Here is a 15355-nt window from a genome sequence, read left to right on the forward strand (position 1 = left end):
CTGTCTCTAACCTAGAATTTTCTTGTAGATACATTTTTTTTGTCGTTTTTAATATTGTATATTAAAAGTAAATTTTTAAAATCTATATATTTCATAAAATGGATAATAGACAGTGTCTAGATCGACAGTTAATAGGTCGACACCAGATGGTTGACAGTCAATAGGTCGACATGGTTAAAAATTGATAGGGACAAATGGTCGACTGACAAATGGTCGACAGTACAAAAGGTCGACAAGGTTAAAAAGTTGACAAGTTCAAATGGTCGACACACAAATGGTCTACACTTTTTTTGTAATTTAATCCTAATCCTAACCAGTGGCGGGCTGGGCCGGGGGGCAGGGTGCCAACTGCCCCCCGGGCCGCTACAATTACGTATTTCAGGGCCGGCAGGCAGAGGATGCTCATGCTCCTCGGCCGCTGCCCAGCTTGAGGAAGATACGAAATAAGTAGCAGCAGTGGCTTATAGAAAATGGCTGCCCCCATATCCGACTACAAAAAGATGGCCGCTATCAACCAATGAGGAGCAAGGTTTCTCTACCTAGAAACCCAAGAGGCTGGAGAATGGGAAAAGGGGCATGGCTTATCGGGAGAAGAGGAGCTGAAAAATTATTGCACCACACCCATGGAGGAGAGAGTCAGAGAGGGCAGAGATGAGGAGTGCCTTACTGTGAGGGAGATCCTGCTTCCTGTCTTCTCCACCCATACCAGGTAAGTGGAGGGTGGAGTGGGGCATATTTATATGTCAAAGTGGCATACATTTTGCAGGGGGGTGTTGTTTTGTTATTTCAATTATGTGTGTGCTGTGTGTGTATGTGTGTGTCTATCTGTCTGTTGCATGTGTGTGTGTCTGTGTTGCATGTGTGTGTGTGTCTGTGTTGCATGTGTGTGTCTGTCTGTGTTTTGCACGTGTGTGTGTGTGTCTGTATGTGTCCAACTGTCTGTGTTGCATGTGTGTGTGTGTCTGTCTGTGTTGCATGTGTGTTTGTGTCTGTATGTGTCCATCTGTCTGTCTTGCATGTGTGTGTCTGTATGTGTCCATTTGTCTGTGTTACGTGTGTGTGTGTGTGTGTTTGTGTGTTGTATATGTGTCTCTTGGTCTGTGTCTGCCTCAGTCTGTGTCTGTCTCAGTTTATATATATATATATATATATATATATATATAAATCCACGATCCGGCACTCTGTGGGAAAACGAGTTAGTTGTGCCGGGTGCCCTTCCACAGCAAATCCACGAAGTGTATCAGCTGAAATACATACTCCCAAAGGAGGCACTCCAGACTCGTAGAAAAAAATCATAAGAGATACGGCATTCAGTGCAACATTTCAACGCCTTTATTGGTGTTTTGTCAAGCCAAATATACCGTGAAATGACTTACCCAACTTTAAATACCAAGCACCACACCAGCGCGATCGGCGTCACTGACTACTTCCAATAACCAACAACGTGATAGCCGGAAGTGACGTCGGGACCACAATGTTACCATAGTGATATACACACAACGAAAACATATAAGACATGTAAACAATACAATTAAAATCTCCTAGAAATACAGCGTGCATGTCATAAACAAAGACAATGACAAGTTTTATATAATTCTAACTAATGAAATAGTACCATATATAGACAGCTCTGAATCACAGAACTCCATTACCTATTTCTAGGAGATTTTAATTGTATTGTTTACATGTCTTATATGTTTTTCGTTGTGTATTTAAAGTTGGGTAAGTCATTTCACTGTATAATTGGCTTGACAAAAACGCCAATAAAGGCGTTGAAACGTTGCACTGAATGCCGTATCTCTTGTGATTTTTTTCTACGAGTCTGGAGTGCCTCCTTTGGGAGTATGTATTTCAGCTGATACACTTCATGGATTTGCTGTGGAAGGGCACCCGGCACAACTAACTCATTTTCCCACAGAGTGCCGGATCGTGGATTTCTATGTATGACGTTCTGACTTTCACCTGGAGGTAATTATGGTCAGTCCGTTTATCAAGGCACCGTGGATATTGTGAGGAAGCTACATCTTTAGCGCAGTTCTCACTTGTTACTATTGGATTTTATTCTGCTGAAGTGTTCGTGTATTTACAGCGTTTGCATATGGTCTGGTCCGTGGTTGGACCTGGAGGCTAACGCAGAGTTTTTTTGCCTGGAAGCTTACATAGTGACTCTCAGTGACACACAGTTACTCTTTGTTGTGAAATTTTTTTATTGTTCCCATTGTTTTCTAAGTTTCATCGATGGCAATGGATAATGTTGAAGGTGTGCACCAACAGATTGCCTTAGAACAAGGGGCAGTGTTTAGCTTCTCTGAAGTAGAGGCAGAAGCCATACTATTCAATGAGGTTTTGTCTGACCACATAAATGCTGCGTCACCTCAAGAACTGTTTAATGAGCTACAGGTTGAGTCTCCCATATCCAAAATGCTTGGGACCAGGGGTATTTTGGATATCGGAATATTCCGTATTTTGGAATAATTGCATACCATATTGAATGTCTTAGGAATAGGGCCCAAATCTAAACACAGAATGCATTTATGATTTATATACACCTTATACACACAGCCTGAAGGTAATTTAATACAATATTTTCAATAATTTTGCGGCTCGAACAAAGTTTGTGTACATACATGAAATTCATTTATGTGTCATATACACCTTATACACACAGCCTATAGGTCATTTTATACTTTATTTTTAATAATTGTGTGCCTTAAACAAAGTTTGTGTACATTGAGCCATCAAAAATCAAAGTTTTCACTATTTCATTCATGCTAAAAATATTCCGTATTTCGGAATATTACGTATTTCGGAATATTTGGATATGGGAGACTCAACCTGTATTACGTTTGAGAAAGAGAGAAATAGACTATTTTTATCATGGACTTACTCTGTCTAACTATTTCAAAGACAAAAAAATCCTGAGGGGGTTTAGAATAAAGGATGTCCCGACTATCGGCCGGTTCAACATTGATTTTTGTAAAAAATGGACTTCAATTTTGAACAAATGTTCTTTCGATTTGTTGCTTTTAGTTATAGAGGAGTCTAAGAGGGAGATTACTGTGGCAAAAGAAAAAATCAAATTAACAGAAGCCAGTAGTCTGCCCGTTTTGACAACTGATAAACAATGTGATTGGATTTCAAAACTAAACACGCAATTAGAAACATATAAGAACGAGTTGATAAAATTTAAAGGTGAAAAAAAAAAGAAGGTAGATCTTGATTATGACCAACAACGTGTACCATTGGCTAACTGGGTCTTACCCTAAAACAGACAGATGTCCTCTCTTTCGACGTACTCTATATAGGTCTAAATTTGACACCTCTGAAGATACAGCTACTACGGAAAGTGACACAGATCACGCTAGCACTCAGAAATTTAGAGGGAGAGGACATTCTCCAGTGGGCAACCGCACTAGGGCACGTTTTTTAGGTGTGGGCCCAAATATACCCGTAGAGGGCAACAAAACAAGAGGCAGGGGAAGACCACCAAGGGCCCGCAGGACATAGTTTTCAATTTATCGGACAGAGTTTTGACTTCCGATGAACTATTGGTCTTGAGAAAAGGACTATCTTTTGTTCCTACAGTCCCATTTGACACCATGCAATGGAAAATAGAGACTTATAAGCTCAATAGAGGCATTAAAATCAAAGAGTTTTTTGCTGACAAAACATCGACACCATCGGACGTACCTATACAACTTCAGAAACTACAAAAAAGATCGACATTCGATCCTGTTAGTAACAATGCTTCATTGAAAACCATTATTCGCTTGTTAGATAAAACTATTAGTGAAGATCCTAATATAAAGAAGCCACGGCACTGGAATCTAAGTAAAGCAGAACAATCCACTCTTAAAGATCTTGCAGTATAAGACGATGTAATATTCTGCCAAGCGGACAAGGGGGGTGCCATCGTCGTTCTTAATTTATGTGACTATAAGGCTGAGGCTGAAAAACAATTAAGCGATAATATAACATTATAACATACAAAAAGTTAGCTCAAGATCCGACAGTCACTTTTAAGAAGGAGCTGGATTCAATAATAGCATCTGCATGTACACAAGGTTTAATCTCATCATCCATCATGAAAGCCCTGGTGGTAGATTTTTCTATTAGACCGTTACTTTATTTGATTCCTAAATTGCATAAGGACCCCGTTAGGCCCCCTGGACGTCCAATAATAGCGGCACGAGCTTCTTTGTATCAGCCGGTTTCAACTTATTTTGATGCCATATTACAACTTTGCATACAGGCCAAACCCACTCTGTTGAAGGACACTAACAGTTTATTGAATGCTCTCACTGTGTTACCTGATTTGCCTTCTGAATGTGTGTTATGTTCAGTTGATGTTGTTAGCCTGTACACTTGCATCCCTCACGCTGCTGGTGTACAGGCTACTAAGAGATTGATCACCAACAATTCCCTTTACAAGGGACCGTCTATTGATTTGTTTGTGGAGTTGTTAAATCTGGTGTTGACACGTAACTATTTTATGTACAATGGCTCTTTTTATTTACAACTATCCGGGTGTGCGATGGGGTCGAATGTGGCCCAATCGTACGCCAATGCATACATGTTCTCTGTTGAGCAAGACATCTTTTTCACAGATCCTAATATAGCTAAAGAAATAATAGCTTATTTCCGTTATATAGACGATCTATTGATCGTATGGTGTGGTTCAATGCAGTCATTTGCAGAGCTGATTGAGCATCATAATAATCTCAATGAACCAGTAAAATTTACATTCTCCATGGATTTACACAGTGTCAATTTTCTTGATGTAACCTTGACGAGGAAAGAGGGACGATTAGTACCTTCACTCTTTGTAAAGGCTACTGATAGAAATAATTTTTTACTTGCAAGTAGTGCACATCCTGCACCGCTTAAAAATGCTTTGCCATATTCACAGTTCTTACGTGCCCTCAGAATTTCTGGGGATCGTAGTGAGGGAGTCCTACAACTTGACACTATGTATGATACATTTTTGCAGAGAGGTTATTCTAAGGTTAACCTTGATAAAGCAAAAGCCAAAGCTTTAGCTATCCCATACAATATATTGATTATGGCCAAGCAATCCAATAAGGCCACACATGATAGACACATATGGGTAAACCAGTATAACCATATGAGCTCTACCATTAATAAGCAGGCTAAAGCGTAGTGGCCGATTATCACCTCAGACAAAGATCTTAGACTATTACATAACACCATGTTGATGCTCTGTTATCGTAGGGGGAAGAATCTAAGAGATCTCTTAGTACATAATGATGTCTCTAATTTGGTAAAAAATCTAAAACCTCCTTTTTGGGTTCGCCCAAATTGGGATGTTTCAGATGCCCTAACTACATCACATGCAGGTCATTACAAGTGGGTCCAGTGTTTTGGCACCCTTACACAGGTGTTAAGTACAACATTAGACACTATTTGACGTGTACTAGTAAATTCATCATTTATGCTATCACCTGCCCTTTGTTACGTTCTGGGTTATTTGTGGACCCGGGGTGGTAGCAGGAGTGATCACAGAAGCAGATTTGTAAATAAAACTAGGATTTTTTAATAAGTGCTCGAGTGGACATATAATGTGGCAGTAAATAAAAGTCCAGGAAAATATAAATGTGCACAAGAGTTCTGTGGTGGGAGCAAAAGGGTTAATGTCCAGGTAGAAACAAACAATTAGAGCAGTCCAGGTGTGCAGGTAGTGAAACTGAAAATAAACAAGCCAGGTTTGCAGATAGTGAAACTGAAAATAAACAAGCCAGGTTCGCAGATAGTGAACTGAAGTGCAGGATGTCAGCAAGCTCAGGCACTCAGGTATGGGCAGGGGTGATGGAGGTAGCGGGGTAGTCCAGTGGGAACTAGGAGCTGACAGGCAGACTGGCAGACAGCGGATTCACAGGAACAGGAAAGCACAGAGAACTCCCTCTCAGCTAGGCTGAGATACACGTTGCACTGGCAAAGAAGGAAGGCACTGACCCTTCCTAAATACCCCATGCCGTGCTGTTACTGGCCGGAGGGAACATGTGACTCACCAGGATTGGCCAGCCGCATCACATGGCCAGAAGGCAAGATGGCAGCGCCCATGCCAAACGAAATGGAGACGCCGCCAGGCCTTACCAGCGCAGAGTGACAACAGGACCGCACAACAACGCGTGCAGCCAAAGCCCCCCGCCAGACACCAGCTCCGCCACCAGACAGCCCGCGCCACAATGACCTCACAGGTAACACTCGCCTAGCGCCATGCTGAAATACCCTGGCCGTGACAGTACCCCCCCCTTTTGGGGTGGCCTCAGGACACTCACCAGGCTTCTCCGGATGGGCAGAATGGAATCTCCTGATGAGCGTGGGAGCGTGGACATCACGAGCTTCGGTCCAGCAACGTTCCTCTGGACCGTAACCTTTCCAGTCCAGCAAATACTGTAGATGACCTCTGCGTAGACGAGAGTCCAAGATCTGGGCGACCTCAAACTCAACTCCTCTCTCCGTCTGGACTCGAGGAGAAGCAGGTAGAGCACTATGGAATTTATTCAGGACCAGGGGCTTCAATAAGGAAATATGGAAGGAATTAGGGATTTTTAGGTATGGGGGTAACTGTAGACGATAGGCTACTGGATTAATGACTTCTGTTATGGAGAAGGGACCGATGAAGCGTGGTGCAAATTTCATAGAAGGAACCCTCAGACGAAGATTCCGGGTGGATAACCAGACCTGGCTTCCAACTTGCATGCGTGGAACTATTCTACGCTTCTTATCGGCCTGGGTCTTATAGCGAGAGGATGCCTTCAACAAATCAGACCGTACTTGAGTCCAGATGGCAGCAAAATTCCGCACCGTGTCCTCCACGGCCGGAACATCGAAAACAGGCAGGCTTCGGAATTCGGGAACACGAGGATGAAGGCCATATACAACCTGAAATGGCGTTTGGTTAGTTGACGAGTGGTAGGAAGCATTATGTGCAAACTCAGCCCACGGCAGCAAGGCAGCCCAATTGTCCTGGGAAGATGACATAAAAATTCTTAAGAAAGTCTCTAGATCTTGATTAACTCTCTCGGTGGAGCCGTTGCTTTGCGGGTGGTAGGCCGTGGAAAAGTTTAACTTCACTTGAAGAACAGAACACAAAGCCCTCCAGAATTTTGCAGTAACCTGCACACCACGGTCAGAGACAATTTCAGCAGGAAGGCCGTGTAGACGAAATATGTGTTGGACAAACAACTGTGCCAGGTCAGGGGCAGAAGGTAACTTCTTCAACGGTATATAGTGGACCATCTTAGAAAATCGGTCTATTACAACCCAGATAGTGTTGAAACCTTGAGAGACTGGCAGGTCTGTGACGAAATCCATGGAGAGATGCGTCCATGGACGTGATGGAGTAGGTAATGGAAGCAATTCCCCAGCTGGAGCTTGTCGTGATGATTTATGCTGGGCACAGGAGGAGCAGGAAGAGATAAAGTCCATTATGTCTGCCTTCATAGAAGGCCACCAATAGTGTCTTTTCAGGAACTCCAAGGTCTTCCGAGTGCCTGAGTGCCCTGCGAAGCGAGAGGAATGTGCCCAAGTGAGAAGCTGCTTCCTTAATTCCGGGGCCACAAATGATTTTCCCGTAGGAGGCTGAAGTTGTAATGCGGCGAAAACTCTTGATTCCAAGACAGGGGTATTGCTTTGATTTTCAGATTGATCGTCACAGAGGAGAGATCTCGATAGGGCATCAGCCTTCTGATTAAGTGCTCCAGACTGAAAGGTCAGGGTGAACTGAAACCTGGCAAAGAATATTGCCCAGCGGGCCAAACGAGGACTCACACATTGGAGGTTTTTGAGAAATAGGAGATTTCTATGGTCCGTAAATACAGTAAATGGAAACTTGGCGCCTTCTAGCAAATATCTCCATTCTTTCAACGCCAACTTTACAGCTAGTAGTTCTTGCTCACCTATGGCGTAGTTCCTTTCGGCAGGAGAGAATTTTTTAGAAAAGAACCCACACGGATGGACTCGGTTGTCCTCATAACGTTGAGACAAGACTGCTCCCACAGCTTCATATGATGCATCTACTTCCAACAAAAAAGGCCTGTCCAGATCTGGTTGTCGAAGGACTGGTGCTGAGATGAAGGCCTGTTTTAGAAGATGAAAGGCAGACTCTGCCTCAAGTGACCATTGGGCAGGATTAGCACCTTTGCGGGTCAAGGCTGTAATGGGAGCCAGCAGTGTAGAAAATCCCTTAATGAAGCGTCTATAATAATTGGCGAAGCCCAACAATCTCTGGATGGCCTTCAGTGTCTGAGGTCGGGTCCAATCCAGAATTGCTTGTACCTTCTTGGGGTCCATTTCTAAACTGGAGCCAGATATTACATAGCCGAGAAAAGATACACTGGGCACTCCAAAGACGCACTTCTCCAGTTTGCAGTAAAGGTGGTTTTCTCTCAAATGGGTCAGGACCTCCTTAACATGTTCTTGATGTTTAGCCACAGAGGGTGAAAAAATCAGTATGTCATCCAGATAGACAACAACCGAAACATATAACAGATCCCGGAAAATCTCATTAACGAAACTTTGAAAGACAGCAGGGGCGTTACATAATCCAAAAGGCATTACTAAATACTCGAAATGTCCATCTCTGGTATTAAAAGCGGTCTTCCATTCATCGCCAGCTCGGATACGAATGAGGTTGTAAGCCCCTCTTAGATCTAATTTAGAAAAAATGAGAGCCCTTGACCCTATCAAACAATTCAGTAATCAGGGGAAGAGGGTATCGATTTTTTACAGTAATGTCATTAAGGCCTCGATAATTGATACATGGTCTTAGACCACCGTCCTTCTTGCCAACGAAGAAAAACCCAGCTCCGGCAGGTGAAGTAGAGGGGCGGATGAACCCCTTTGCCAGGTTGTCCCGGATGTACTCGGTCATGGCTTGAGTCTCAGGCAAGGACAGCGGATAGGTACGACCACGAGGTGGCATCTTATCAGGTATCAATTCAATTGGACAGTCCCACTCGCTATGAGGGGGTAAGATATTTGCTTGTTGTTCAGAAAAAACATCGGCAAACATCTGATATTCCTTGGGAATGGCAGAAGAAACTAATGAAACTGTCTTTCTCACAGGTCGAATTTTTGGAAGACAGGATTTCTGACAGTCCATACCCCATGACAGAATCTGCATAGAACTCCAATCAATCCTGGGATTATGTTTACGTAACCAGGGTAGACCAAGAACAATTTCTTGAGAGGCCTCTGATATCACCAGGAATTTTAAGGACTCAGAATGAAGTGCCCCAATTCGGACCAATACAGGTTGAGTCTCTTTGGTGACTATCCCGTTAGTCAGAGGGCGTCCGTCTATCGAGGTCAGAGAGATAGCATGGTTGAGAGTCAAACAAGGTATCTGAAATTTATCAATGAAACTAAACGTTATGAAATTTCCGGCTGCTCCTGAGTCGATTAGAGCAGTAGCAAAGACAGGTTTGGGTTTAAGATCCAAGGCTAGGGTAATCGTGAAATCTTTAATTTTTGGAGACGGGTTCATAACTCCTAACTTGATGTCTCCAGGGTCAGTTAGGATTTGGCATTTCCCGGTTTACGGGGACAGGAGATCAGCAGGTGACCAGACTCTCCGCAGTACAGACAGAGGTTCTTTTGCATTCTTCTCTGTCGTTCTTCTTTGGAGAGGTGTGTTTGATTCACCTGCATAGGCTCCTCTTCAGTGGGAGAAGGAATGGGACGGGTAGAAATGGAGGGGGTAAACGACCTTTGCCGGTCAGTTCTGTTTTTTTCAGCCTGACGTTCCCTGAAGCGTAGGTCAACTTTGATACACAATGAAATCATGTCGTTCAGATTAGTAGGAAGCTCTCGAGTGACTAGATCATCCTTTAGTCGGTCTGACAACCCATTCCAGAAGGCCGAGGTGAGGGCTTTCTTCATTCCATTTGAGCTCTGATGCTAAAATTTGAAATTGCACGGCATATTGACTGACAGGACGGACCCCTTGCCTCAGTGTCATGATGTTTGATGATGCTGATACAGTACGCCCAGGTTCATCGAAAATCCTCCGGAAGGATGACACAAAGCCTGTGTAATTATCCAGCAGTGGATCTGAGCGCTCCCAGAGTGGGGAAGCCCATTCTAAGGCCTGGCCGGATAACAGAGAGACTATATAAGCCACTTTAGTTCTTGCAGTTGGAAAGTTGTCAGGCTGCAGGGTAAAATGTATGTCACACTGATTTAGGAATCCTCGGCAGAGTTTAGGATTGCCGCCAAATTTATTTGGTAAAGGAAGACGTAAGCGGGGAGATGATCTGCCTCCTGTATTCCCAGACGCTGATGCGGATGTAGTTGCTGGTATTTCAGGGGTAGAAAAGGACGTTTGCAAACTATCCTGTTGCTTGGACATCTCTTGCAGAAATTTAGCCATCTGATGCTGCATGTTTTCCAGATTTTCTAATCGACCAGAAATGCACCTGAACAAATCCACTCCTGACTCCTGATCCGTGGCCGGCTCCATGTGGCCAGTGCAAACTGTTACGTTCTGGGTTATTTGTGGACCCGGAGTGGTAGCAGGAGCGATCACAGAAGCAGATTTGTAAATAAAACTAGGATTTTTAATAGGTGCTCGAGTGGACATATAATGTGGCAGTAAATAAAAGTCCAGGAAAATATAAATGTGCACAAGAGTTCTGTGGTGGGAGCAAAAGGGTTAATGTCCAGGTAGAAACAAACAATTAGAGCAGTCCAGGTGTGCAGGTAGTGAAACTGAAAATAAACAAGCCAGGTTTGCAGATAGTGAAACTGAAAATAAACAAGCCAGGTTTGCAGATAGTGAACTGAAGTGCAGGATGTCAGCAGGCTCAGGCACTCAGGTATGGGCAGGGGTGATGGAGGTAGCGGGGTAGTCCAGTGGGAACTAGGAGCTGACAGGCAGACTGGCAGACAGCGGATTCACAGGAACAGGAAAGCACAGAGAACTCCCTCTCAGCTAGGCTGAGATACACGTTGCACTGGCAAAGAAGGAAGGCACTGACCCTTCCTAAATACCCCATGCCGTGCTGTTACTGGCCGGAGGGAACATGTGACTCACCAGGATTGGCCAGCTGCATCACATGGCCAGAAGGCAAGATGGCAGCGCCCATGCCAAACGGAATGGAGACGCCGCCAGGCCTTACCAGCGCAGAGTGACAACAGGCCCGTACAACAACGCGTACAGCCAAAGCCCCCCGCCAGACACCAGCTCCGCCACCAGACAGCCCGCGCCACAATGACCTCACAGGTAACACTCGCCTAGCGCCATGCTGAAATACCCTGGCCGTGACACCCTTGTTCCAAAGTTTACATAGGAAAAACAGAATGCACATTGAGGGAACGCATGGTTCAACATCGCTCGGCCATCCGAGCTGCCTTGTTGACGGGCACAAGCGAACAGCCGGTGGCCAGGCATTTTGCCTTTGCAAAACATAATCTAGCTTCTCTCAAGTACAGAATCATTGATCATGTGCCCCCGTTAACTAGAGGAGGTGACCGTTCACGCAAATTATTGCAGGTTGAAACACGTTGGATCATTAAACTTGATACATTGTCCCCACGGGGCCTTAATGAAACCTTGGGGCTACAATGTTTCATTTAGGTGAGGCCTTGACACTGTATCTATAGGATCTATCTTACCTATAAGCAGCGGGTTACTAAAGTGATGTTTTGTATGTTTATTAGTAGCCAATTTCCAACTAACCTGTAATTATTAATCTTGATATGCGATAGGTTACTTTGGGGCATTAATTACTTATTTATTGCCTTCTCTTTGCCTTAGGATTCTATGTAGCCATCAATGTATAGCCTCTATAGGTTCTGTGATTCAGAGCTGTCTATATATGGTACTATTTCATTAGTTAGAATTATATAAAACTTGTCATTGTCTTTGTTTATGACATGCACGCTGTATTTCTAGGAGATTTTAATTGTATTGTTTACATGTCTTATATGTTTTTCGTTGTGTGTATATCACTATGGTAACATTGTGGTCCCGACGTCACTTCCGGCTATCACGTTGTTGGTTACCGGAAGTAGTCAGTGACGCCGATCACGCTGGTGTGGTGCTTGGTATTTAAAGTTGGGTAAGTCATTTCACGGTATATTTGGCTTGACAAAAACGCCAATAAAGGCGTTGAAACGTTGCACTGAATGCCGTATCTCTTGTGATTTTTTTCTACGAGTCCGGAGTGCCTCCTTTGGGAGTATATATATATATAATTATTATTTTTTTTATAATCTCAGCTTCCACACACTTATTACACAGACTGCAGGGCTGAGGTTAGGGGCAGAGGTGCTGCCCCGCTGGAATAACTTCCCACTGGCAACAATGCTGGCTTGTGGATCCCTGCTGTGTCATCTGTAACCCCACCCCCGGCAAAGCGGTTTTGTGGAGTTTTGCTGTGCCGCCTACCCCCAGCAATACTGATGCTCTGAGTCTGAAGCCTTCCTGTGATGTCGCCCGCCCGCAGCAAGGTTGACATGTGGAGCCCTACAGTGCCACCTGCACCAAGCAAAGCAGGTGCTGGAGCTTCTTCCTGCTGCCAAGGTCTATTAGTTACTGACCCGCCCCCCTCCCCGTCTTCCTCTCTGCTGCCACACTGCTCGCTGCTCATCATGCCTCAAGATCCCACTCCACCCAATCACTATATAATCGTTTCAGTCAGTTTGAGGCAACTTGTGAGTAATACCATCAGTTATTATAACTGTACACCCCACCACCCCTGTGTACCCCACCACCCATACCGTTTGGGCACCTAATCCACAGACTTGTATCTCCCACAGCTTATGGGCGCCTGACGGAGCAGCAATTGAATTGCTCCATCATCCGCCCATTAGCTTTGATGCCACACAGAAGAAATGAATTCCCCCTATGTGTTGCATCTTTCAGACCATATGATCTCCTACATGAATAGTGAATACCGACTGAAGACACTATCTACCCAGGGTGGATCAGTTTCTTCAGATATTCCCCGTTGCCGAGAAACCACCATATAGGTAAGGTGTATTTGTAATGGAATGTACAGGAATGCTCCCAGAGTGACAAGAAACGGGTGGTGTATCATGCTGACACGCCCCTTGTGACACATGACCAAGCACACTTATATTGTGACTGGCGCGTTTTTACTACTTACACCGCTGCCACCTCTTCTAAATTGTCCATACCCCCACTTCAAAATTCCCACTTCGACCACTGCATATATATGTATATGTGTGTGTACCCACTGTCCATTTTGTTAATTGTGAAATGCACCCTGCCCGTTTTGTAATAGATGATTTGCACCCCGCCTTTTCCACAGCAGACACACATAACGCAAAAAGGGGAGGTGGAACAAAGGGCCGGGCGCAACTACTCAACCCAGCCCCTGAGAGGCACACGCAATAGAAGGTGGAACCCAGGGCTCCCACTACATGCCTCCAGCAGCCCAATCCACACAAGCTGGAGAGGAACACCCAGAAGTACAGCTTACCCCTGTGACTGCGAAACACCAGAGTCTGGCCAGCACATGATTTTATCTGAAGGATATTGGGCAAACTGAATGCTTTGGGTCAGTATCCGCCGGACAGGCATTATTAGATGCTACAAACTTTTATAATTGTTAGTGAGAGGCTTAAGCAGAGGCGGGGGGCAGACCGGTGGGTTGACACAGGCAGACGGTAGTGGCCACAGCTGGATAGCACTTTACCATGAAGAGGCCCTTATTTCCACTGTGACCCAAGCCCAGTATAAGCTTTTTTTTAAAGAAAAAATCTCGCCACCATAATAAACAGCCTTAAATTGGCCCTGATGTTCATGTCTCAGCTAAAGCTGGGCACACACCTGGCCGACAGGTCGACCTATCTAACGATTGGTAAGTGCATAGAACCTTACCAACCGTTCAGGCCAATGTATCTGCACTGACATCACAACTGGTTGGGCATTTAAATTTGCCCACCCAGTTGAGATATCAGTCACTGGCAGACCCCTGCAGCATGGGTAAGGGCGGTCGGCAGGTCACCCGTACACATGTAAATAACTCTGTAAGATATATCGGCATCAACTGTGCTGCAGGGCAGATATGATATGCCTGTGAATGACATAGTTAATAGACATATCATTTTTACACACTCACCGATCAAGCTCTACAAATATATTGCATGTTCAATAGAACAGGCAATATATCTGTCAGTGTGCACTCAGCATTAGTCATATGGGGCTGGTATATGATATATTTGTTTATACTATAGCTCTTTGTTATAAAAAAATTCAGATTTCATTTGCTATTTAAACCCCCAACATTATTGTTATTCCCATTTTTAAAATTGCATTCACTGGTAGATAACCTGGGCCACTTGCTCTTGTTTGCCCCCTAAGCTGAAAGTTGCCAGCCAGCCCTTGATCCTAACACTCCCCCAGTGACTAACCCTAGCCCTTCCCCTAGTGCTTAAACCTAACCCCTCCGTCGTGCGCATGCTCAGTCCATAACATCGACCCACTTGCGAGCGGACAGCCGCTCGCGAGTGGGTCTGAATCAGGCCCTATATTTATAAATAGTTCCAATCCAGAGTTTATAGTCCCAGTTCAGTTTCTGAAGTGTAGATATTGTCTTTGTTAATTATCCTTATGGGGCTTTTCCTCTAGCAAGCCTTCACTTTTCCTTGGTCATATTATAGACTTTGTCATGCTATAGATTAGTATAACTGGACTCCCCTCCACAATATAGGTAAGTCCATATAATGTGCTTATGCTGGTACCTTGGTAAGTATATAAGCCTTGCAATATCAACAAATATAGGGGGTCACTCAGACCCACTCGCAAGCGGCAGTACGCTCGCAAGTGGGTCGATGTTCCCCACTGTGCATGCGCACGACGGAGGGAGCTCCATCGTGCGCATGCGTGAGACCCGGACTGTGACAGCCAAGCTGGCGCTCCGGGTCTCGCACCAAAGGGGGAGTGCTGTCGATGTTGATTGACAGCACGCCCCCTTTGGTGGGCGTGCCTGCCAGACGGAGGCGTTCCCGTCTGAAGCCGGCCCCACTGACACTAGTGATGTCAGTGGGAGTGAGTTTGGCTCTGATAGAGTCAAAATCACTCCAGGGCTTGTGGCAGGGAGACCCTACTGCAGGGTCTCCATCGCAAGTCCGATGGTCGCGATGGTCAAGACCTTGGTCATATTATAGAGACCATCGCGACCATCTTTTTGGACGCTCGTATATGCTGTGGGTGGTGACCCACAGCTATACGAGCGTCCAGGAGGACGCTCCACTTTAAAGGAGGAGGGCCCTGATTCAGAGCGAGCACTCTGGTAAGAGCGTCCGGCTCTGAATCAGGCCCATAGTCCTGTTGGGTTATTCCATCACAGTCACAATGAAC

General features: G+C 44.9%; 1 pseudogene; it reads left to right on the forward strand.

Moving 5' to 3' along the window:
* The first annotated feature begins 4534 nt into the window (after positions 1-4534).
* On the forward strand, positions 4535-11602 carry LOC148533743 (uncharacterized; annotated as a pseudogene).
* Positions 11603-15355: the final 3753 nt, after the last annotated feature.

The sequence above is a fragment of the Taudactylus pleione genome, unplaced genomic scaffold (assembly GCF_031769625.1).
Source record: "Taudactylus pleione unplaced genomic scaffold, aTauple2 ptg000070l, whole genome shotgun sequence".
NCBI lineage: Eukaryota > Metazoa > Chordata > Amphibia > Anura > Myobatrachidae > Taudactylus > Taudactylus pleione.